This window comes from Schistocerca piceifrons, chromosome 8, assembly GCF_021461385.2.
Source record: "Schistocerca piceifrons isolate TAMUIC-IGC-003096 chromosome 8, iqSchPice1.1, whole genome shotgun sequence".
NCBI classification, from domain to species: domain Eukaryota; kingdom Metazoa; phylum Arthropoda; class Insecta; order Orthoptera; family Acrididae; genus Schistocerca; species Schistocerca piceifrons.
In genome coordinates, this window is record NC_060145.1 from 209,174,018 (window position 1) to 209,198,855 (window position 24,838).

General features: G+C 41.7%; 1 protein-coding gene across 1 annotated transcript in view; it reads left to right on the forward strand.

Annotated features, from left to right (window-relative positions):
- Window positions 1–24,838, forward strand: part of LOC124712216 (RIMS-binding protein 2-like) — a 384,205-nt gene that overhangs the window by 357,316 nt on the left and 2,051 nt on the right. The gene's annotated exons all lie outside the window — the stretch shown is intronic.

The following is a 24,838-nucleotide window of genomic DNA, read 5'->3' on the forward strand; positions in this document are numbered from 1 at the left end:
ACAAAATGTCAAATGTTTGTTTCACTCGTGGAACAGCATAATTGAAATGCTAAAAACGTGAATTCACCATATAGTGGAGATGCTGAGTCACGATAGGCACAATAAAAAGATTCACATGCTATAGCTTTCGGCCATTAAGGCCTTTGTCAGCAGTAGACACACATACACAGTGAAGTGTTCCAGTTTAGATGGAGGGCAGGAGAGAAGGTGCGGAGGGAAGAGGGAGTAAGTAGCGGAAAGGAGAGAAATAAAAATAAAAAGAAATTAAAAGACACGGTGTGGCAGTGAAATGATGGCTGTGTAGTGCTGGAATGGGAACAGGGAGGGTGCTGGATGGGTGAGGACAGTTACCAACGAAGGTTGAGGCCAGGAGGGTTATGGGAACATAGGATGTATTGCAAGGAAAGTTCCCACCTGCGCAATTCAGAAGAGCTGGTGTTGGTGGGAAGGATCCATATGGCACAGGCTGTGAAGCAGTCATTGAGATGAGGGGTATCATGTTTTGCAGCATGTTCAGCAACAGGGTGGTCCACTTCTTTTTTGGCCGCAGTTTGTCAGTGTCTGTTCACGCAGACAGACAGCTTGTTGGTTGTCATGCCTACATATAATGCAGCACAGTGGTTGCAGCTCAGCTTGTAAATCACATGACTGGTTTCACAGGTAGCCCTGCCCTTTGATGGGATAGGTGATGTTAGTGATCGGAGTGGAGTAGGTGGTGGTAGGAGGATGTATGGGACAGGTCTTGCATCTAGCTCTATTACAGGGGTATGAGCCATGAGGTAAGGGATTGGGAGCAGGAGCTGTGTAAGGATGGACGAGTATATTGTGTAGGTTTGGTGGACAGCGGAATATCACGGTAGGAGAGGTGAGAAGGATAGTGCTTAGGATATTTCTCATTTCAGGGCATGACGAGAGGGGAATCAAAACCCTGTCAGAGAATGTAATTCAGTTGCTCCAGTCCCGGATGGTACTGAGTTACAAGGGGAATGCTCCTCTGTGGTTGGAATGTGGGACTTTGGGAGGTGGTGTGAGACTGGAAAGATAAGGCGAGGGAGATTTGTTTTTGTACAAGGATGGGAGGATAATTACAGTTAGTGACGGCTTCAGTGAGAACCTCGGTATATTTAGAGAAGGACCGCTTGTCACTGCAGATGCGATGACCACGGGTGGCTATGCTGTATGGAAGGGACTTCTTGGTATGGAATGAGTGGCAGCTGTCGAAGTGGAGGTATCGCTGGTGGGTAGGTAGGTTTGATATGGACAGAGGTACTGATGTAGCCATCTCTGTGATGGAGGTCAACATCTAGGAAGGTGGCTTGTTGGGTTGAGTAGGACAAGGTGAAGCAAATGGGGGAGAAGTTGTTGAGGTTCTGGAGGAATGTGAATAAGGTGTCCTCACCTTCAATCCAGATAGCAAAGTTGTCATCAATGAATCTGAACCAGGTGAGGGGTTTAGGATTCTTGGTTTTTAGGAAGGATTCCTCTAGATGACCCAAGAATAGGTTGACATAGGATGGTGCAATGCGGGTGCCCATAGTCATACTGCAGATTTGTTTGTAGGTACTACCTTCAAAGGAGAAGTAATTGTGGCTGAGGATATAGTTGGTCATGGAGACTAGGAAGGAGGTTGTTGGTTTGGAATCCATAGGGCATCTGCAAAGGTAGTGTTTGACAGCAGTAAGGCCATGGGCATTAGGAAAGTTAGTGTACAGGGAGGTGGCATCAATAGTGATTCAAATCCTTAGGCCCATTCCAGAACCTCTCCCCAGAGTCCCACACTCTGTACTTACCCCTACCACTCCCACCTTCTACATGCTTCCTGAAGTCCATAAACCCAACCACCCAGGATGCCCCATTGTGGCCTGTTACTGTGCCCCCACTGAGAGAATCTCTGCTCTTGTAGATCAACACCTTCAGTCTATTACCCGGAACCTATTCTCCTACATAAAAGATACCAACCATTTCCTCAACCGACTCTCCACAGTTCCTGTCCCTTTACCGCACGGTGCCCTGCTCATCACTATTGATGCCACCTCCCTGCACACTAACTTTCCTAATGCCCATGGCCTTACTGCTATCAAACACTACCTTTCCAGACGCCCTATGGATTCCAAACCAACACCCTCCTTCCTAGTCTCCATGACCAACAATATACTCACCCACAATTACTTCTCCTTTGAGGGCATTACCTACAAACAAATCCGCAGTACGGCTATGGGCACCCCGCATGGCACCATCCTATGGTGACCTACTCATGGGGCCCATCTAGAGGAGTCCTTCCTAAAAACCTAAAATCCCAACCCACCCCCCCCCCCCCCCCACCTGGTTCAGATTTATTGATGACATCTTTTGCTATCTGGATTGAAGGTGAGGACACCTTATTCACATTCCTCCAGAACCTCAACAACTTCTCCCCCATTTGCTTCACCTTGTCCTACTCAACCCAACAAACCACCTTCCTAGATGTTGACCTCCACCTCAGAGATGGCTTACATCAGTACCTCTGTCCATATCAAACCTAACCTAACCACCAGCAATACCTCCACTTCGACAGCTGCCACCCATTCCATACCAAGAAGTCCCTTCCATACAGCATAGCCACCCATGGTCACCGCATCTGCAGTGATGAGCGGTCCTTCTCTAAATATACCGAGGTTCTCACTGAAGCCGTCACTAACTGTAATTATCCTCCCATCCTTGTACAAAATCAAATCTCCCTCGCCTTATCTTTCCAGTCTCCCACCACCTCCCAAAGTCCCACAGTCCGGCCACAGAGGAGCATTCCCCTCATAACTCAGTACCATCCAGGACTGGAGTAACTGAATTACATTCTCCATCAGGGTTTTGATTCCCTCTCATCATACCCTGAAATGAGAAATATCCTAAGCACTATCCTTCTCACCCCTCCTACCGTGATATTCCGCTGTCCATCAAACCTACACAATATACTCGTCCATCCTTACACAGCCCCTGCTCCCAATCCCTTACCTCATGGCTCATACCCCTGTAATAGAGCTAGATGCAAGACCTGTCCCATACATCCTCCTACCACCACCTACTCCACTCCGATCACTAACATCACCTATCCCATCAAAGGCAGGGCTACCTATGAAACCAGTCATGTGATTTACAAGCTGAGTTGCAACCACTGTGCTGCATTCTATGTGGGCATGACAACCAACAAGCTGTCTGTCTGCATGAACAGCCAATGACAAACTGTGGCCAAAAAAGAAGTGGACCACACTGTTGCTGAACATGCTGCAAAACATGATACCCCTCATCTCAATGACTGCTTCACAGTCTTTGCCATATGAATCCTTCCCACCAACACCAGCTCTTCTGAATTGCTCAGGTGGGAACTTTCCCTGCAATACATTCTACGTTCCCATAACCCTCCTGGCCTCAACCTTAGTTAGTTACTGTCCTCACCCATCCAGCGCCCTCCCTGTTCCCATTCCAGCACTACACAGCCGTCATTTCACCGCCACACCCTGTCTTTTAATTTCTTTTTATTTTTATTTGTCTCCTTTCCGTTACTTACTCCCTCCTCCCTCTGCACCTCCTCTCCTGCCCTCCATCTAAACTGCAACATTTCTCTGTCCACCACTTCTACCTCACTGTCCCCCCCCCCCCCCCCCCACCTTGCCCCAGCCTCCTCCTTACCCCCACCCAGTTGGCACTCCCATCGTGCACTGATGCTGCTGCTCCCAGTGTAGTTTCAGCTCTCTGAGACTGCAGATGTGTGTGCAAGTTGCACTTGCGTGAGTGTATGTGTGCATGTGTGTATGTGTGTCTACTGCTGACAAAGGCCTTACTGGCAGAAAGCTATAGCGTGTGAATCTTTTTATTGTGCATATCGCGACTCAGCATCTCCGCTATATGGTGAGTAGCAACTTTCATTCTCTGGTATTGTTACATTCCATCCTGGATTTTCCATTTTTTGGTTAAAAACATGAATTGGCAGGCCCTTGGGGATAGATACCATCTTGGGAAAGCCTGCTGTCAAAGTTTTAAGAACCAGTAGTAACTGAGGAACCTACATTTATACTGCTGCTTCCTATTTATTACATTTGCAGGGTTCTTGATGACAAGATTAGACTAATTACCACTTGCTCAAAGGTATGTAACTAGTCATTCTGCCGGCACTCTATACACAAATTTAATGAGGGAAAACTCTAATATGCAATCCAATGGAAAGCATCCTCTGCCATGCACACTGCTAACCATGGTATTATGCAGGATATGAATGTAGAGGTCACTCTAAATGTAGATGTAGGAGTTATATTCCCAAGTGCCTTACTCGTGAGGTGCAATAACTGATAACTGAACACAATTTACTTGCATCCCCATCAAATATTTGAATGGTCAGAACGTAGAATAAATCAAAACAAACACATGCAGTGAAATATCACTGCAAGAATCAGTATTATTTGATAATAACTCTATTTATGTAAGAAATTAGCATTTGTATTAGCTGAAAAGAATTGTGAACTGTGTGATGAGTGTGTAGATGATTATTAAGGATATACTTGCATGAAACAGTCTGCACAAGACTGCAATTCTTACCACTATCACTACAACACCAGTTCACTACAAATACACTAACATGTAAAGCCATAGTAACTGCTTCGTGCTATTCAGGAAAGGTTACTTTTTATGCTGCCAATCAAGGTTTATTTCTCAGTTCAAATCACAAAGAGTAAGAAAAATGACTGCTTGTATCATGTTAAAGTGCAGATTCAATTGAGACTCTGATGAATATTGCACCTATAGGCGGCTTGATCATAGGTGGCGTGTCCGCCATGGTGATATGCAGTGGGACCCATAAGAGACATCCAGAATGATGCAGCTAGTGCAGTTGTTTCATGTACATCAGTTGTTCAAAACAGAACAGCACAGTTACTTCCTATCACAAAACATATTCCAATCATGTCGGGGTCTCCAGTAATGTCACATATTTGTGCTACATTGTGGCAGCAGCACAGATAATGCAATGTATCCAGATAGCATACAACATTTATTAATAACTAACTGCTACATACCCAAAGAGTACATAAATATCACTGAACAGAAATACTTCAAACACTGTTTGCTGTCACTGCAACACTCTACATCACTGCCCACAAGTGTCAACAATATTTGATATTGAAGTGAACGTGGCATCCCTTTCACGAGATCACTTGTGTTGTGGAACCACGCATGGTATTTTGTGAACTGCCATTCATTGTGAATTGTGGCAGAGTCACACCTACTGCAGTATCTGTGAGTTTGTTGTTCCTTGATTGTTCTACTGGTTCATAACAGGCTGGTTGCTGATAGCTAAGGGTGTGGTATTTCGAGTAGGCAGAGTATCTGCATCACATGTGTCAATGGTGAGGTGCAAAATCTGGGCTTCAGATGATCTACAGTGACTGGGGTGGGAATAACCTCAGTGTTGATCTTGAACATCTTTTCATCTGTGTCGAGGACTGTGCAAGGCTGCAGTTGGAGAGTTTGTGTACCATGTCATGCTGAATAAAGTCTTCGGTCACATGTTGCTAGGTTCTTGAAAATGAAAAGACAATGTCTAAGTTGTCCCTCAATGCAACAGGGCATAGTTGCCAGATTTGTGCATGTAGCTTGGATACAAAGTCCAACACATCGACATCGTCATTAGGTGTATTCTCAAGGAATTCACCTGGTGGTCATATTGCTGGCCATGTAAGTTCAGTTGATGTAACCTTGAGTTCTTCTTTAATTGATGCACTAAGGCCAAAAAGCATGTGGGTAATGTTTCTGTACAGTGATGATAGTTGTATCTTTGTGCTGTGTTCAGTTGACAGTGCAGTCATCCCACAAGTCCACTGGCTGCATTGTGGTAAACTGTAGTGCCATACATTTCATGTCTAATTGAATAGTGAGTGTAGTGAGTGCTTTAAACAAATGTAACTCAAATAGGTGGCCTTGATCTGTGGTGACAAAGAGGAACACTGAAATGGGCAATCCATCATCAAAAGAACATGATGTCCAGTATTTCAGCAGTTATATTATCCATAGGGCAGGCTTCTGTAAAAAGTGGTCTGTGACCATGAGACAGTAATTGAAATCTTCAGATGGTGATAATGGTCTGATTATATCTAAATGGATATACTCAAATCAATTAAGCAGGATAAATGTGCCAAGAGGTGCTTTGACATGCCGAGTGGTTTTATTGCTCTGGCAGGCAATGCACTGTCACACAAACAGCTTGCAATCCTTGTTCATACTCAGCCACACGAAAGTGCACTTCACAAGATTCACCTTGTTGCAGGCTCCTGGAGGCCCCAAGTTGTGCAATAACCCTACGGCTTGATGGTGAACCTGAAGGGCAACAGTCATGTCTTTGCTGTTGAAACATCAGAATAAAATTGCGTGTTTGCCAATGTTACTGGGATCTGTTGGAGGGCCAGACTGGTTGGTTGCTTCTGTAGTGCACATAGCTTTGGAAACAAGATGTTGTGACGATACAAGGGCTTCATAGTTGGTTGGGGTTGTTACTGTTTTGATGCAACAGAGAATGTCCGCTGGAATATTCAACTCATCCTGAACTTGGATAACATAATTGTCACAATTCCTGGACAGTGACCAGCGGTGGGTATTTGAGTATGGCTTCCACTTTCACTTGTAGTGGCTTGATTCCTCGGATATCAATGGTGTATGTGAGGAACTGCACTTCTGTTGCTCTGAATGCACACTTCAAACGATTAATAATCAGTCCCGGTGAATGAAAGCGGTTGAAGCTTTTGCATAACTGCTCCACATGCTATGATTCCAAAACAGACATCACCAAGAAATCATCAATGTACATATAACAGAAATCAAGGTCACACATTATTTCATCTATGAAATGTTGGAAAATTTGTGTGGTGTAGCATAGTCTGAATGGCATTTTCATAAATCTGAAGAAGCCAAACAGAGTAATAATGGCAGTTTTGTCTATATTCTTGGGTGTGACCAGTATCTGCTGACACGATGTACTAAATCAGTGGTGAAAAAGATGCATTTCCACATCAGCTGTGTGCAAAGTCCTCAGTGTGTGACACCAGATACCCATCTGGGACTGCCCTCATGTTGAGTTGTCCATAGTCTGTGCATGGATGCCAACCAATGTTCTTCTTTGTTATGACATGTAATGGCACAGCCCAGCTACTGCTTGAGGGTTTACAAATTGCTAGTCAACATGTACGAAAAGTCTTGCTTCACTACTGTTAACTTCTCAGGTGTTAATCGATGATGCCACATGTGGTTGGAGGTCCTGGGCTACTGAATATATAGACCAAAGTAGTAAGTTGTACAGGCGTTAGCATGGGCTTATGCCTGGTAAGTTCTGGGAACTTCTTGAGAAGCTCTATGTATGACGATTCACCTGTGCTAGTATGCACACTAGTACCAGCGACAAAGCATAATCTTCCATGGCTGGTTAAACTGTTAGTTGTATCAGGGAGATTGTAATGCCAGAGGTCTGGTAAAAGATTATTAAATGACAAGTTATTGGCCACAGAAATGGGGTGTCCCATGTCTGCCATTATGAACTGCCACTTGAATGTACGTCTTAGGTCTAAATTGAGAAGCAATGTCACCAAACCATATGTTTGAACTGAAGATCCATTGGCAGCAGCATGGCAGAGAAGTAACTGTACACACTGACACATCTGCTCCTGTGTCTACTGGAAACTGCTGCTTCATGTATCACTCTGTGACAAATAAGTGACAGCTGCCATTGATGGAGCCAGTTTCCATCATCACTGATTCCCAGTTGCATTGCCCATGTCAGACATGGGTTGTATTTTTGTGCTTCCAAAGCAAATTTATTACAGTGCCAACAGATTTTTGTTGCTGATGGTGATTGACTGAGTCTCCTTACCAAGTGGAGGCATTGTGTGTGTCGAGAAGGGCATGTTTGCAAAGCGGTAACTTGTGCTGTAATCTCAGTGATTTGCACTTATATAGATGTGAGCGTTGCCTGCTGTCCATCTGTGGGATTACAGAAGTGGTAGGACACATCTCGGAAATGCGTCCATAATCTGAGCCAGTGCATCTCAATATCCAGTGCAAACTGCTAATATTTTCTGTGCATAAGGTGCTATGTGTGACAGCCAGATGTTCCATAGTTTATCATTGTTGACAGCATTGCTCCCGAGCATCTGCAGGAATGAAGCATCTGCGAGGGTGTGCAATCTCCCTGTTCACATGTAAGCAACAATTTCTAAGTCTTTCACCTTGGAATGTGACAGGCTCTCTTGATTGTTGCTTACTGGCTAGCATTCAGTGGCACATCCAGAATATCTTGCACCTCTGTAGCCATGTTCTCATTCAATGCTGCAACAATGTAGCTATATTTAGTCTTGTCCAATGTCACCTACAGCAACATAAACTCACTCTATAACTCCTTGAACCATATAAAATAGGGCTTTGCTGCCTGAATGAAGGGGGTTTAAGTGAGACTCTTCTAATTATTGTACCTATAGGTGGCTTATTGTAGGTGGTGTGTGAGTCATGGGGATAGGACAATGGGAACTGTAAGAGACATGCACATGACGTGGATGGTGCACTTGTTTCACGTATGTTCGGTGGTTGAAATGGCATGGTGCTGTTGCTTTCAATTATTTGATGATATGATTATTGTGGCTTTTCATGCTGGAGTGCTGCAGTGTGGATTCACTGAAAGTGATGTAGCATGTCCGCATGTTGCCCCTGTGAGTGTTTTGATTACTTCATTAGATCTTCATATTTTCACTGCAGCTGTGAATGTGAAAAAAATGCAACACAGCAACAGATATGTTGAAAAATGTCAGTCTGTAAATACTGTATGTGTTTACATAGAGCTTTTTCCCTAATATTCTTGTGAATGTACAAGTCACACTTGTCTGTTACATGGTGTTGTTCCTTCAAAAACTTGTGTTCTGTGGTCAGGATTTGTTAATGCTCAAGCATTAATTGTACACATATTCAGAGATTTACATGTAAATGACCTCAACAGATGGTAGAACAAACACTATCTAAATTCTGAACTCACTTTTATTTCACTTCAACTTTTTGTGTTGGGATACTATCCTTCTGAGATGCAACTATATTATACAGGGTGGAAAAAGAAGCCACACCTGACAGTTGGCTTGCGATTCTTCATACCAATTAAAAAGTGTATCTAGCAAACCCTAGCCCCACCATTAGGCTGTGGCAATGCTGTAACTGCATGTAGGGTGGCCAAGAAGAGGTAACATGAGCTCTGCGCTGTGCCAGAGCTATCCCAGTAGCTCAGTGAGATGATGCAGTGTAGTGGGTAATTGATATTCAGACTCATTGATGTTCAAGTCAGTTTTTTGCCAAACTTTCTTCTTTTCTTTATTTTTTTCAGTTACATCATCAAATTTTTCCAATTTACACCTTCACAACGTGGTATCTTGTGTATTTCGTTCTATTAGTCTTAACTTTATTTAATCATTAAGACATAATATTAACTTCTTACAGACAGAAATGACTACTTTTTTTGTCCATGACACAAATGAAAATAATAGCACATACAGTAACATCATCTGTATCCAGTGAGGTACAGAAACACAATGGGTAGACTACACTAGATTGCACACTATGGTGTGCACAGTAATTACATTCTGTATGTTTGAGATCCAGGCTTACCTTCAGGATGGTACCTGCCCATATGAGGAATGTTCTCTTTAAAGATGTTCAAAGCAGCCACCTTTTATTTGCTCGCAATTCACCTCTCACTTTATCATACTGTACTGGACCTTATGCAACACATCTGCATCCACCATTGCTGAAGTGGCATACACGGCAGCTATTAGATCGTGTAAATCCACAGCTAGAGTACTATAAAGCTGTTCTTTTAAGTGTACCCACAGACAAAAATCTAGTGGATTAAGGTCAGGGGAATGTGGAGACTAGAACACTGAATCTCCATGACCAATCCATTTCCCTGGAAACATTTCATTCAAATAGTTAGATACATTCATTCCAAAATATGGTGCTGCACCATCCTATTGAAACCATAGCTGTCACTGAAACCAAGTGGAGCATTTTCTAACATGTCAGGCAAAGTATTGCAAAGAAACATATGATACAGGGGCATATTCAATTCATCTGAGAATAGGAAAGGGGCCCTAAAGCACTCCTCCCATGATTCCAGCCCGCAGATTAATGTCAAAGTTCGCCTGAAAGCCACATTCATGGGTGACATATGGGGTGTGTTCCAACCAATAATGGCTGTTGTGGAGGTTGAAAATACCTGCACAAATGAAGCTAGGTATGACAGTCCATACCACATTATTTTTAAAATGTTTGTATCTTCTACTTAGTGTAAGAGTCATTCACTCAACTGCGGTCTTTTGGCCACTGGTGTTGAGTTAATGTGTAGTGATATGGATACAGTTCTTCATCGTGCAACACTTCAACAACCAGTCTTTGACATATTTGGAACTGCCATGTGTTATCATGGATACTGTACCCAGGTGATTGGTGGATAGTTTAAGGGAAAGCATCCTCTGTATGCCTAGTCCGTGGACTACATCTATCTATTACTTGTGGATGTGGATTAGTGGTTTCCTGAAGGCTCCAGGAGATGAAAAACATTCTTGTTGGAAAGGTGCCTCAAGGATACCAAGCAGCACATGCACATGCAACAGCAGCAGCAGCAGCCTTGTTATTGGACGCACCCAGCACAAAAAGCTTATCGATGTATTCATCATTTGTGTTCTCTGTCAGGAAGCTGCCCTACGTGAACCTGTCAGGCTCAGGTGTGGTCGTGCATTGCATGGTTTTTAGATGCATGCATGCAGTTTAATGGATCCCACTGTCATATAATAAGCTATTGTCATGTGACAAAATGATGTCCTGCTTACGAACAATGAGAACTAGGGAACACACATGTAAAAAATAAAAAAGGACTCTGATGAGGATTTTAACCATAGCTCCATGGCAGTTATGGGTTTGATGCCCCAGCAGTCAAATAAGGAAGATACAATGGCTGGTACTCTAGTGTGGGGTGATACACATTCCTCTGAACATTTAGATGCGTTGCACAATGTGACAGTGTTGCCAGCTCCTTGTTTTCATACAAGTGTTTTCAAAATGCATCTGATCTGATTTTGCTAGATAAACTTTTGGCTTGAATCTGGATGAGGAATCGCATGCCAATGTCCAAATGCAGCATTTTTTCCTTCACTTTGTAGATTGTACAATGACAGCCTTTTCCATAGACAAACTGCTGTTTTTCTGTTAGCGTTGCATCAAAGGCTGGTATTTGCTCTATCCAGCTTCCAAATGATGTTACTGTTGTATTCAGCATTTTCATCCATTGTTTACACCCCTCTGTGTCACATGACTAAGACTACTAGTGTATTTTATGAATGACACAACTTCAAACTTTTGGACATTTAGAACCAGCTCCAAACATTCTTTCATGTTACAATGATGTCAGGAGTTGACTTGATGTTTCTGCAATTTCTTGAAACATATTATCATATACACTGTCCACTCACATTAATCTGACCACCTGTTAAAAGTTTTAATGAGCACCTTTTGCAGCACAGGCTGCTGCAGGGTTTGCAGGCAGAGAGTCAGTGAAGTTCTGGAAGATACCAACAGGAGGATTGTGAAGTCTTGCTGACTACAGTGGAGTGGCCACCTGTGCTAGGTTTCATGGTTGAGGATCCACAGTGCAAACAGCCCAATCATGGGGGTGCCACAGATTCTAAATTGGGTTTAAATTGAGGAGTTTAGTTGCCAGGGAAGTACGGTAAACTCATCCTGGTGCTCCTCAAACCACACGTGTATACTGTGAGCTGTCTCATACGTTGCAGTCTCCTGCTGGTAGGTACCATCACACTGAGGGGAACAAACTGCATTTAGGGATGGACATGGTCCCCAACAATAAATGCGTACTTGTGTTGATTCATTGTGCCTTCCAGAATTGGGAGGACAATGGTTCAAACTTGCTTATGGCCATCCAGATTTATGTTTTCCACAATTTCCCTAAATTGCTACAGGGAAATGCCGGGATGGTTCCTTTGACAATGCACGGCCGATTTCCTTCCCCATCCTTGACATAATCTGGGCTTGTGCTCTGACTCTAATGACCTCAATGTCGATGGGACATTAAACCCAATCTTTCTTCCTTTCTTCCAGAATGACGAGACCACCCAGGGAATGTCACGAAAACATTCTCAAGACCGTAACTCTCTCCCCCCTCCAGCTTGGACCCTCCTGATGATTGTTACAGTATGTATAGTTTCAGATGTTTCATGCCATCATCTGAAAAGGCCACCTGTCACCACTAGCTGGTTATCCAGTTGCAGTACTGGCAAGCAAATTCTAGCCTCAACCACTGATGAACAACAGTCACTGTGGGTGCATGAGTCAAGCATCTACTGTGGAGATCCATGTGCAGCAATGTTTACTGGATGGTCATTGAGGAGACACTGTTAGTGGTCTCTTGGTTCACCTGAGTGGTCAGTGGCTCATCAGTTGCATGTCTATTCACCAATACACATCTCCACAGCCATCATTTCACCTGTTGTTTGGGTGCATGAGTCAAGCATCTACTGTGGAGATCCATGTGCAGCAATGTTTGCTGGATGGTCATTGAGGAGACACTGTTAGTGGTCTCTTGGTTCACCTGGCTGGTCAGTGGCTCATCAGTTGCATGTCTATTCACCAATACACATCTCCACAGCCATCATTTCACCTGTTGTTTGAGTCCCATGGTGCACCACAGTTGCCTTGGCACCAGTTTCTGATACTGCTATTTTGCCATGCACAGTGCCGGCCACTGTGGCCAAGCAGTTCTAGTTGCTTCAGTCTAGAACCACGCTGCTGCTATGATCACAGGTTCAAATCCTGCCCTGGGCATGGATGTGTGCTAAGGAACTGATGACCTAGATGTTAAGTCCCATAGTGCTTAGAGCCATTTGATCCATTTTTGCCATGCACAGTATAATTTAACCACAATGGCAAGCAAACAGTTTACAAACTTAGCTGTTTCTGGAAATGCTTCCATCCTTGTTTCAAAAGCCAGTGATCATGTCCTTTTGGACATCAGATTAATCACTCGGTTTCCACATTACGACAATGACCGCACTGTTTCCTGCATTCCCCCAACATGCTTTATGTACCCTCCACTGCTAGTGCTGCCACCTGCCATCTGTGTATGATTATTGCAGGATGATGTTGAGCATAGGTGGTGGTTACATTAAAGTGGCATGACCCTGTATGTACAGTATGTTGTATCCTATGACACTTCCCAGAGACAGCCTCAGATTGCTTCTGTTTAGAATGCATGTGTGACTGATTGCTCTTTGCCCAGGACACCATCATGTGTTCTGACAGTTCAGAAATTATTAACATAGTCACTATAATAGTAAATGTTCCCAGTAAGCAGATTGCCTGTAAGCCACAATGCTGTGGAACAAAATCGGTTACTTTTCTTTGTACAGTATCTGCTGAGAAAGTGTGGTTGAACACATCACTTGGTGAATTTAAAATCTATGCTCTTTGCCATGGTCAAGAATGTTTTGTACATGATACACCATTATGTTTGAATCCAGAATGTCTTGTACAATTCTGCTACCAACATTTCGTGATATACAGTGAGACAGTCCTGCTACACTTCTAGTAGACAGATGTGACCTATGTTGTCTTACACTCAGAACAGTTTTCTTTGCAAGGGGAGTCTATAAAATGTTACTGTGAAGAGTTGTGCTTCCAAGTATTTATGATTCGACCTGTTTTTCAAAAATTCTGTGAGACTAATGTTTGTGACACTGTCCACCTCAACATAAGACCAAAAATGTCTTTTGTTTTGGTGTGACATTTTGTGATACAAGTCATTGGCAGAGTAACTGAAATATTCAGAAACTGTGATTGTAATAATGAAGGACATTTCAGTTAACTTCTGCCCATCTACAGACCTGTGCCTTACTTTGTAGCCTTCTAACAATATCAGTTATGCAGCTGGATGCAAATCGTAATTTCCTTTTTCATCATATGTGCTTTCCAAAATTACTTGTTAAAAGCAGCTTTCAGGAGTAGCTTTAGGAATGGTTCTGCAGAAGTTTTCTTCTTGTCTATCACTTACTGAAATTATAATTTTGGCAGTCTGTTTTCAAATATATAATATCTCTTTAAGTTATTTCAGAGGAATAAGGAAACATTTGAACTTCTTAACCAAGGTTATTGCTCTCTATTGTTCAGTTATCTCAGCAGACACATAGTGGCTGCTAGTAAAATGTAACGAAAAGTCTGATATGGTCCTTATGAATCTAGGTTGTTGGTCTCTATTATTCATTTATCTCAGCAGATGCATAGTGGCTGCTAGTAAAATGCAGCTAAAAGTCTTAAATGGTCGGTGATAGGCATTCAAATAACAGCAAATATAGGCTCAGTTTGTATTTCAATGAGCCGAAGTTGCCCATCTCTTGGAAGAAACATATCCGATAACTACATGTAACTTATCCTTTTTGCAACACTTATTATTCCTTTTGACAGTTTCACCACTGTTAATTTCAAGTGTCTGCCAGCAGTTGGTACCATGTATTATTTACACCACGTTGCTTTCAGAAACATCTCATACTCTGACACTGTCTTGCAAATATCTTAAAATTTTGACTTATTAGAAACATTTTTCAGAATCTCATAAAAGTGTTCTGGCCCTTCTGCATCCATTTTTTATTCCTGCTGGTATGAGCATCACATACCCCAAAGAAAGAGTTTTTTGCCATTTCACTCACAGTCAGCTGCACAGTTAGTGATCTGTGATCAGTGAAGACATTCATAAAGATCCTGCAGCTGCTAACACTCTGGTGGAAGTGTAAAATCTCACAATTGATAAAATGTTCTGAGCTATTATGCTGTGGTTGAATGGATTTCACCTTAAAACCCAACATTTCCTCCCCTTCTCTGGAGGACATTTTCAAGGGGTATCATAGCATCTTTGAATGATGTCTGATTCACACCCTGGCTCGTTACTGACTCCAGCAAAATTCCGCTTCTGTGTAATGGTGTGATATCACATGTTTTGAATATGTGAGGACACTGTTGACTGCCAGCATCCACTGTTGCTATTGTCCCATGGTGGGAACTGGTACACATCTTCAGCACTGGAATCCCAATGTCATTCAATTTCATGTCCTCCTCCTTCCTACTGAAATTCCTGCAGTGTTTTCAATCTCTATGGCCTCTCTGTATAGCAATTCATGGTATCTGCTTCTGACTGCCAGTGCTTGAGTCCTGTCAAAATGACTGTGGTGGTTTCCTGGCTGTAAAGCATGTTCTGCAACAGCTGATCTGTCAATCTCCCTACTTCTGCAATTGCCCTTGTGCCCTACAAATCATTTCTTGACTGCTGTTTTTCTAGTACCCACATACACTTCCCCACAACTACATGGAATCCCATGAATTCCAGCTTTTTCCAGCACTTGGTTAACATCGTTGCCAACCATGGTGGCCGAGCGGTTCTAGGCGCTACAGTGTGGAACCATGCGACCGCTATGGACGCAGGTTCAAATCCTGCCTTGGGCATGGATGTGTGTGATGTCCTTAGGTTAGTTAGGTTTAATTAGTTCTAAGTTCTAGGGGACTGATGACCTTAGAAGTTAAGTCCCATAGTGCTCAGAGCCATTTGAACCATTTTGGACATTGTTGGCCAGTTTTAGGTGATGTTGTATCTTCCATGTGGGTGTGTAGAATGCCATGATCTGCTTTCTCAAGATTTTTCCTATGTGGTCAGTCACTTCCTTATTGAATGGCAGGAAAACTTTCAATTTCACTGGCAATTGAGCACTGCTATGAATTCTTTTTTCACCTCAATGAACGAATAACCATTCTTGAGTAGTGCATTGGTGAGATGCTTTAATCCTGTGTCAAGCAGCTCTGGTTCATGGATTTTTCTTGCTCTATCAGCCAATGTTTTTATGATACCTCACTTTTGTTGTGGGAGGTGGTTCGAATCCTAGTGGGTGGCTTGTGGAAAACTAGCATATCAAGAAAATTTGATTTTCCACCTATCTCCTCCATGGTAAACTGAATCTTCAGATTGACACTGTTCAGATGTTTGTGAAAATGGTCCAGTTCCTCCCTGCCATGCTGCCACAAAAAAAATGTATCATCCACATACTAGAACAATACAATCGGTTTGTTGTCCACAATTTCCAATGCCTGCTCCTCAAATTTTTGAAGAAGTTCTCTGTAACTGGGCTTAAGGGGCTCTCCATAGTGACACCATCTGTCACTTCCTAGAACTCACCGTTCAATTTTACATAAATGATTGTGAGGCAAGTTTACATTTTACAAGTGTAAAATCTATCAACCTGATGATTGCTAAAATTTCTCATTCTGTACCACAAAAAGTATTTTCAGGTCCTTTGTTTCTGGAAACATTGATCATTTTAAATGTGTCTCATACTCATCATAAATTATGTATTAAATGTCATGGTTAGGTATAATTAGGTGAGTTCTGTGTCTCTGAAGTTCAAAAAGCTTTTGATTTAGTACCACATCAAGGACTACTAAAAACAAAGACATCCATACTGGATATCTAACCTGGCTTCCTAGTGGATCAAAAAAATTTCTGACAGGCAGAACACTCCTAATTATACTGAATGGAGGTTCATCTACTGGCAAATAAGCAGTGTCAGACACTTTCCTAGGTGATATAACAGGGCCTTTACTGAAAAATTATCCTCTTATGCTGTGCAAGTATGTGCTACATTGACTGTATGAAAAAAAGATATAGCTGGGGCTCTGGCTAAGCTAAATTCGCTGCTAAATCTGTTCTCTCATAGGTACTACTCTCACAGCACCACTGAAAAGCCCCTTCAGAATTTGGAAGGAAAGGGAAGAAAGCCCTGATGAGTTGAAGCTTTGGATCAATTATTGAGGCATGTTCTGATGGCACAATTGGTAGCACACAGTCCCTTGAAATTCAAGGGTCTGAATTGTAGTACCAGTCAAACAGAGAATTAATCAACAGTCACAACTTGTGGCAGAATGCCATGCAAATACCTGTTTATAAAAAGTTCTGTCTTTCAAGGCAACAACTCTGAATACCCTTCAGTTGCCAACTTGTTAATCCCTTAGAGATTGTGCAGATGAACTTAGCCTAATAACAGGATGCACAGACGTGCATAATTAATTGTTCTTCTCTCAGAAAAGTAACAAGAAGAAAGCTTAGTACACCCAAGAGCCAAAGAAACTGGTACAGCTGCCTAATATCTCGTAGGGCCCCCATCAGCATGTAGAAGTGCCACAACACTGTGTGCCATGGACTCAAGTAATGTCTAAAGTAGTGCTGGCGGGAACTGACACCGTGAATCCTGCAGGGCTGTTCCATAAATCCATAAAAGTATGAGAGGTTGGAGATCTCTTCTGAACATCACATTGCAAGGCATCCCAGATATGCTCAATAATGTTCATGTCTGGGGAGCAGATGTGTTTTAACCCAGAACAGTGTTCCTGGAAACATTCTGTAGCAATTCTGTATGTGTGGGTTGTTGCATTGTCCTGCTGGAATTGCCCAAGTCTGTCGGAATTCACAATGGACATGAATGGATGCAGGTGATCAGACAGGATGCTTATGTACATATCACCTGTCAGAGTTGTATCTGAACATAGCAGGGGTCCTGTATTTCTCCAACTGCACATGCTCCACACCATTACAGAGCCTCCACCAGCTCAAACAGCCCCTGCTGACATGCAAGGTCCATGGATTCATTAGGTTGTCTCCATACCCATACATGTTCATCCCCTCAATATAATTTGAAATGAGACTTGGCCAAGCAGGCAATTTGTTTGCAGTCATCAACTGTCCAATGCCGGTGTTGACGTGCCCAGGCAAGGCATAAAGCTTTGTGTCGTCAAGCCATCAAGGGTACACAAGGGGGCCTTCATCTCTGAAAGCCCATTTCAATAATGTTTTGTTGAATGGTTCACACACTGAGACTTGTTGATGGTCCAGCATTGAAATCTGCAGCAATTTCTGGAAGGGGTGCACTTCTGTCTCATTGAATGATTCTCTTCAGTCGTCTTTTGTCCCACTCTTGCAGGATCTTTTTCCAGCCACATCGATGTTGAGATCTGATGTTTTACCAGATTCCTGGTATTCACAGTACACTTGTGAAATGGTCATATGGGAAAATCCCCACTTCATCAGTATCTCGGAGATGGTGTGTCCCATCACTCATGCTGTGGCTATAACACCATTTTCAAACTCACTTAAATCTTGACAGCCTTCCATTTTAGCAGCAGTAAATGATCTAATAACTGTGCCAGACACTTGTGGCATTATCTAGGCATTGCTGACTGCAGTGCCATATTCTGCCTGTTTACACATCTCTGTATTTGAATATGCATGCCTATACCAGTTTCTTTGGTGCTTCAGTGGTTATGGTACAAAGAAATGTATCCTTGTGCGACACATGTTATGGTGATGCTATAATAGATGTGTAACCAAAACTGTTAAAAAAGTAATAAGATAAAGTAGTAAATACAGCGTATTAGGGAGATAATTATTCTACATCAAAGTTTCAAGTGTTTCACAAGTGATGAAAGAGTGACAATAAAAATAACATTGCAAGCAAACCTTTGAACTGACTGACTCTCTTTTCTATGTTCTGTTATGGGGCACAATTGATCAGAACAACACAGAAACACCATGCATCAAGGAATAATGTTCAAATTAGTATTTGTGAGGATAATATTAGTGTTATTTATAGGCAAAACCCAGTCACATATAATGAAGCTGCAGCAAAGTGAATGGGCACACACACATTTAACAAAGAATGCTTTTGTGTCTTCAGAGTATGAATATATCTGTCATACATACTATGATACCTAACTGTGATCTAATCTTTGTACAGCTCTCTTTCAGTATTTCATATTCTCGACAATTTCTTTATTCTTATATTTCTCTCTGTGTTTGTTCATTCATTTTTAGACATTTCTATACAAAGTTGTATTCCTGACAAAATTATTACATCCTATTCATCTGTAATTTGTTGTCTGTATGCCTTTTTGAAACACATTTTGGATCAAGTTTCCCATCATTATTTTCCATAACCTACCGGATCTATTAGGTACTTTTTTAATCAACTTTTGACTGTTATTGGTAATAGTCAGTATGTGTGTTCTGTATATGCAGTTACTAAATAAAGTTGTCCTCAACCCTGAGATTGATTTGAATATTACAGTGCTTTACTATGCATTGTGTCATTGGAGATGATATGTCCTTGCCTTTCTCCAAACTCTTAACTATATTACCCAGTCAGTTTTAGGGGATCCCACATTGTAACGTGGGCTCCAAACAGTTGTGCAACATGACTGTTTGCACTTTTATTGATAACTTCCAAAGCTAAAAGAAGCAATGGATGGCTAAAAAACTGTGGGTCTGAACTAGGATTGCAGAAACTAGGATTTGTAGGTACTTTACTCAGTCACTGAGAGCCACTATGATTCATTATAGACACAATTATTGGCAGCCTCTGATCAGACTGTACCATATTACCCATCTGTTCATTTCAAATAGATATGCTCATTCAGCTCAACTTAGCCTGAAGAAGTATCATTGCATGCGTGTAAACTCACAGCGGATAATTTTCTCATATCTAACTTTTTTTACCACTTTGCTGTTTACAAATCTTTGTGCTCATGTTTTGTTTACAAGCCTTTGTCTCATGTTTTGATTACATTTGCTACTGAATTATGCTTAAGTCATGTAATGTGGTAAAAATTCAACCTCATTGTCAACAGTAGCAGTGATCATTTTTTTCATTAAGTAATGTGACCTCCCTAAGTATTGAGCTCGACCACGTCTTCCATGGGCAAGAGGCTTAGGCAATATTTAGCTATCTGAGTCGAGCAATGTTCCACAGGTCTTTATTCTGTTGGTCTGGTGGTCTTCCTCTTGTTCCTACTCTGTCTCTTGGACCATCAGTCATAATTTCTTCTGGCATCATTGCAGGCCCATTGCCATTTCATAATGGCTGTTCTCTCCAGGATGTCCTTGAGGTCAGTAATTGATATACTGCATAGTTCTAAGTTTCTGTCTTGTATTCATGAAGCATCTAGGTCACAGGTGCGATCAAAACTTGGAGGACACACTTAACAAAAACTATTGTTTTAAGTTTTACTGCCATGTCTGACCTGAAGATAGATGAATGTCTTCCATATGCTTGCCAGCTTAGCTTGCTGCACCAAGATTTCCAGTATTACGTCTCCTGTATATTGACAAACTAGCCAGAATGGATGTATACTCTCACAGTGTCCAGTAGTGTATTTTCTAATTGTAAATTATCATCTCAAAACAGAAGTCCATTGAGTTTTGTTAGAGCATCATTTTTTCATCTTGTATGATAAATATAATTCAAGCTTCATGTTAGTGGAGTAGCTTTTTCTAAAGAAATTTCACACTGGATTCCTTAGTTACCAGTGGGTTAGCATTTGGATGGATTGAAAAATTGAGATGAGTCAATTGAAGGTATTTATTGTTTACATGTGGTGCATAGCTGTATTAAATTTCAACATACACTCCAGTACAAACAATGCAAGTTCAGAAGTGCTTACAAAGTGCCTATTTGTTAGGAAATCTGCATGTAGGTCACACACAGTATGACATACATCATAATTGAAACAAAACCACATAGGTTAAGTCTTAGAGGGTATGTTAGAAGACATTTTTCGCTTGAAGATGGTAAGTATGAGACTTATCAAAATGTTGTGACAAGATGACGCCATCAGTCAGATGATCACCTGAGAAGATTTCATCACCAGCAGACATTCAAACTTCATGTCTGAGGTTGCCCTAACTGTTGGCTGTCTGTGACTATGCTTTGTTATCTTGCTACAGGAAACCCATTGACAATGATACACATTATTTCAGTTTGAGTTCAGTACAAAAATTATTTGTAGGTTGTCTGAGTAGGACAAATTAGTGCTGGTGGCCTTTCATGTGGATGATATTCCAAGACAACATGATTTTCATTTGAAAGAAGGTCTGCATAACATTTTCTCTGATGGCTGATGGCTGCATTAGAAACTTACTTGGTTTGGGTCCAGAGGTATGGTACCATACTTACTCCCTCTCTTAGTTTTTGTTTGGTGCTAGTGGAACCATGTTTTCTCCTGAGGAATGCTTCTTGCAAGGAAAGTGTCACATTATTTTTTAATTTTGTTTGGACATCAGTCTTACTGGCACTTTATGAAATTGGAGCTCCTCATGCACAATGCAATGTTTTGAACCATGACTAAGGTTTATGGTTGATAACAGTGTCATCCAAAGGCTTTCCAGAGGTTTTCTGTTAAGATGGCTGCAATTGGGCAGTGTTTTCTAAAGCAACAATTCTGTACATCTGATCTGGTTGAGGAGCATTAGCCAAAGGCATCATACATGTTGCAACTTTCTGTTAAAATTGTAGGTTTTCTTCTGAAACAAACATGCCTTATCATACTTGGATGATCATTTTGCAATGAATTTTGATAGGTTTCACAACTTCAGCACACAGAAAAAAATAACTGAAAACCATTAAATTTGATATTAGCTGCACATGGAGCAGCATGTTTACACAGTTCTGGTTTCAGTGTCTGTATGATTCTGCCACCTGGAGACAAACTGGCATACTTTCAGGAATATTCTTATTAACTTACTGGCTGCTAATACTGCATTTGCTTTTTTAAGTGTAAAATTATGTTTTCTTTTGACTCAGTCTCATATCTGATATTTTACAGCACAGCAAAATGTACATTGTATATTTTCTGCCTGGAGGCTACTTGTTTAATTATTCATTAAGCACCAGAGTAGTGAAACAAATGCCTGAAAACTTCTGCACAAGAGTAATCCATTTCAGTTGGAAATTAAGTGTATCACACTGTAGCAGTAATTTTAGATGTATTAGGCACTGAGTAGCAGTGAGGATTTGTACCACAGTTGCAATACAATGTTTTTTCAGTCTATACCTAATATATATTTCAGATTGTTACCAGTTTCAGTTACATACTATCATAGATCATATACCTCATCGATCACTCACTCGATCAAGATCATCCTTAGTACTGAGTTTGCTGTCATTGCGGATGGCATAAACACTATAGTAAGAACAATGTCCAATAACATTTTAGGGATATGGATGTCTGATGATGGCTATGTAAGCAAAACCAGTTACTACTGTATTAGGAAAAGGACGGTTTGCTACTCAGCATAAAGATGACACCTTGAGGTGGAGACAGTCAGAATGGAAAGAGTCTTACACGTTTAGCTTGCAGCCAAAGCTGCCTTCAGAGAAGAAAATTCCCACACATTCACCCTGCACATGACCACAATCGCTGGCTGCTTGGGTTGGAATGCAACTGTCAAGTTGAACAAAAGCAGCAATCAAGAAATGACCAGGGAAGAGGGAGGGAGAGCAGGAGGAGAGAGGAGGACCTGGTCTTGCTCAGCCCAGATTCTTTTCTGAACTTTGACCTCCTCTCTTCTGATGGTTCTAATGCACACCTCTGTCCACGTTAAACCCACTAACCAGCAACAGCACCTGAATTTCAACTGGTGTCATCCCTTACACACAAAAAATTCTCTCTCATATAGCCTGGCCACCCAGGAATGGCGTATTTGCAGTGACACAGTGACAAGAACACCATTACCTGGACTGTTGAAGGCCTTCATGGACATGTACTAACCGAAGCCTAGGCTACAAACAGATTTCTTTTGCCATTTCGCCACACAACCCTAATCCTTCCACCATCTCCAAGAACCATTTACAAATGAGTGCTACTACCTCACACATTACCATGCCAGACTGGAACAACTGACTCACATCCTTTGTTAGGGCTTCGATTCTCTATCATTGCACACTGAAATGAGGAACATCCTAAGCTAGATCCTTCCCACTCCTCCTAAAATGGTGTTCTGTCACCTACCCAAGCTCTACAACATGCTATTCCATCTCTATACCATTCCAAATTCCAATCTCTTGCCATAGAAATCATTTCCCTGTTGAAGACCTAGGTGCAAGAACTGTCCAGTCCACACACCCTGTCTTGTTATGGGCTTATTCTATCTCAGTTATGTACCGACTTTGCTGCAATCATTGCACAGCTTTTTATATTGGTGTGACTACCTATGAACTGTCAACCAGGGTGAATGGCCACAACGAAACTGCAGCCAAGAGCAAAGTAGATCACCCCTGTTGCACAACATGCAGCTGAACTTAACATACTCGATTTCAATGACTGTTTCACAACCCAGGCCATGTCGATCGTCCTCTGCACCACCAGCTTTTCAGAACTGGGCAGATGGACGTTATCCTTACAACACATTCTCCACTCTCAAAATTATTCCAGCCAACCTACAGTAACCTACTGTCCCCACACCCTCTGCTCAAGAGTTTCTGTTCCCTCTGTCATATCGCCTTCACCTTTTCACATGTCCCACCATCCTCATCATGTGCTAGTTTCTGCCAATGCATCCACCCTTCTTTTGCCCTCCCTTCCACTCTCTTTTTCCACTCGCCACCCTCCCCCCCCCCTCCCCATCCCCCCTCCACCCCATCCCCCATAACCTCCCAACACTGTGCCTGGCATTCTGGTCATGCCACCATCTAGTCCCTGCACTCTCTACCAGACAGCATTCTTCTCTCACCTCACCTGCACTCTGATGTTCCACCCCCGTCTCTGCCTCACTGTATATAGCTATGCTCATTGATTGTGACAGTTGCATTGGGGTCCAAGTTGCAAGAGAGAGTAGTCATGTGTGTGTGAGGTATGCTTGCTAGTGTGAATGTGAGTGTTTCTGCCTTTCTGCCTTTCTGAAGAAGGCTTTAGCTGAAAGCCAAATGTGTAACAATCTTATCATTGTACCTGTCTGCACCTTGACATGTCATCTTTTCAGTGGGTAATAATCTATCCTATTCCTAATACTGTTAATATTCCAACCTGGACTTCCAATGTTTACAAAACCAATTACAGCATGAAATACAATTGTGTGGTGGGCTGAATAAACATTCTATTACAACAAATGGAATCTGTAGCATGTGTAAAATGATCATGAAAGGAGATTAACAGAAATGCAATGAAACTTTACATCTGACCTTTTATTTCTAAATATGGTGGTGATGGAGGAGAAGGTTAGTGCCATAGAGCACATGATATACATATATGATGACAGCCACTGACTAAATATATGTGACAGTTCATATGATTGCGAATGCAATTCACTTTCCATACTGCTTTTGGCTTATTTTTCTTGCCTCTTTCATATTAAATAAGTAATTTTCCTCTTATACATTGGTATCTCTTGAAATGCAGTGTACCACTCTCCTTTATAACTGTGTTCTTTCTGTAGGTAAAAACACAAAAGTCACTGTGATGAAATATTTCTTTGATGATGATCCTCTTGTTTCATTGTTATCTAATGCCAAGCGACAGGTTAAAACAATGTACTGTATCAGGACTCACACCTGTAACCACCCATTTTGTGGTCATTGCATTTCCAACTGAAACACTTGAGTGCATCTTAGGAACCAACTTGAAACATTCAAAGACTCAATGATAAACTGAAGCTTTGAATGTGCTCAAAAGGTGTGTATCAGTGGCCCATTTTGTATAGCAGTGTTCATGAAAGGCAGGTGTCTAGAGCGTATTCCTGTCCCAGCACACCGTTTTAACGTGTCACAGATAACGACAAGCATATATTGTCAAATGAATTTAATATGGCAACATCCCACATGACATGCTTGGTTGTAATTTCTTTCTGAGACATTAATACAATTATTTCATTTATTAGTAGATAAGTTGTAGCAGTGGTGGTTGTCAGTCAGTGCCCAGT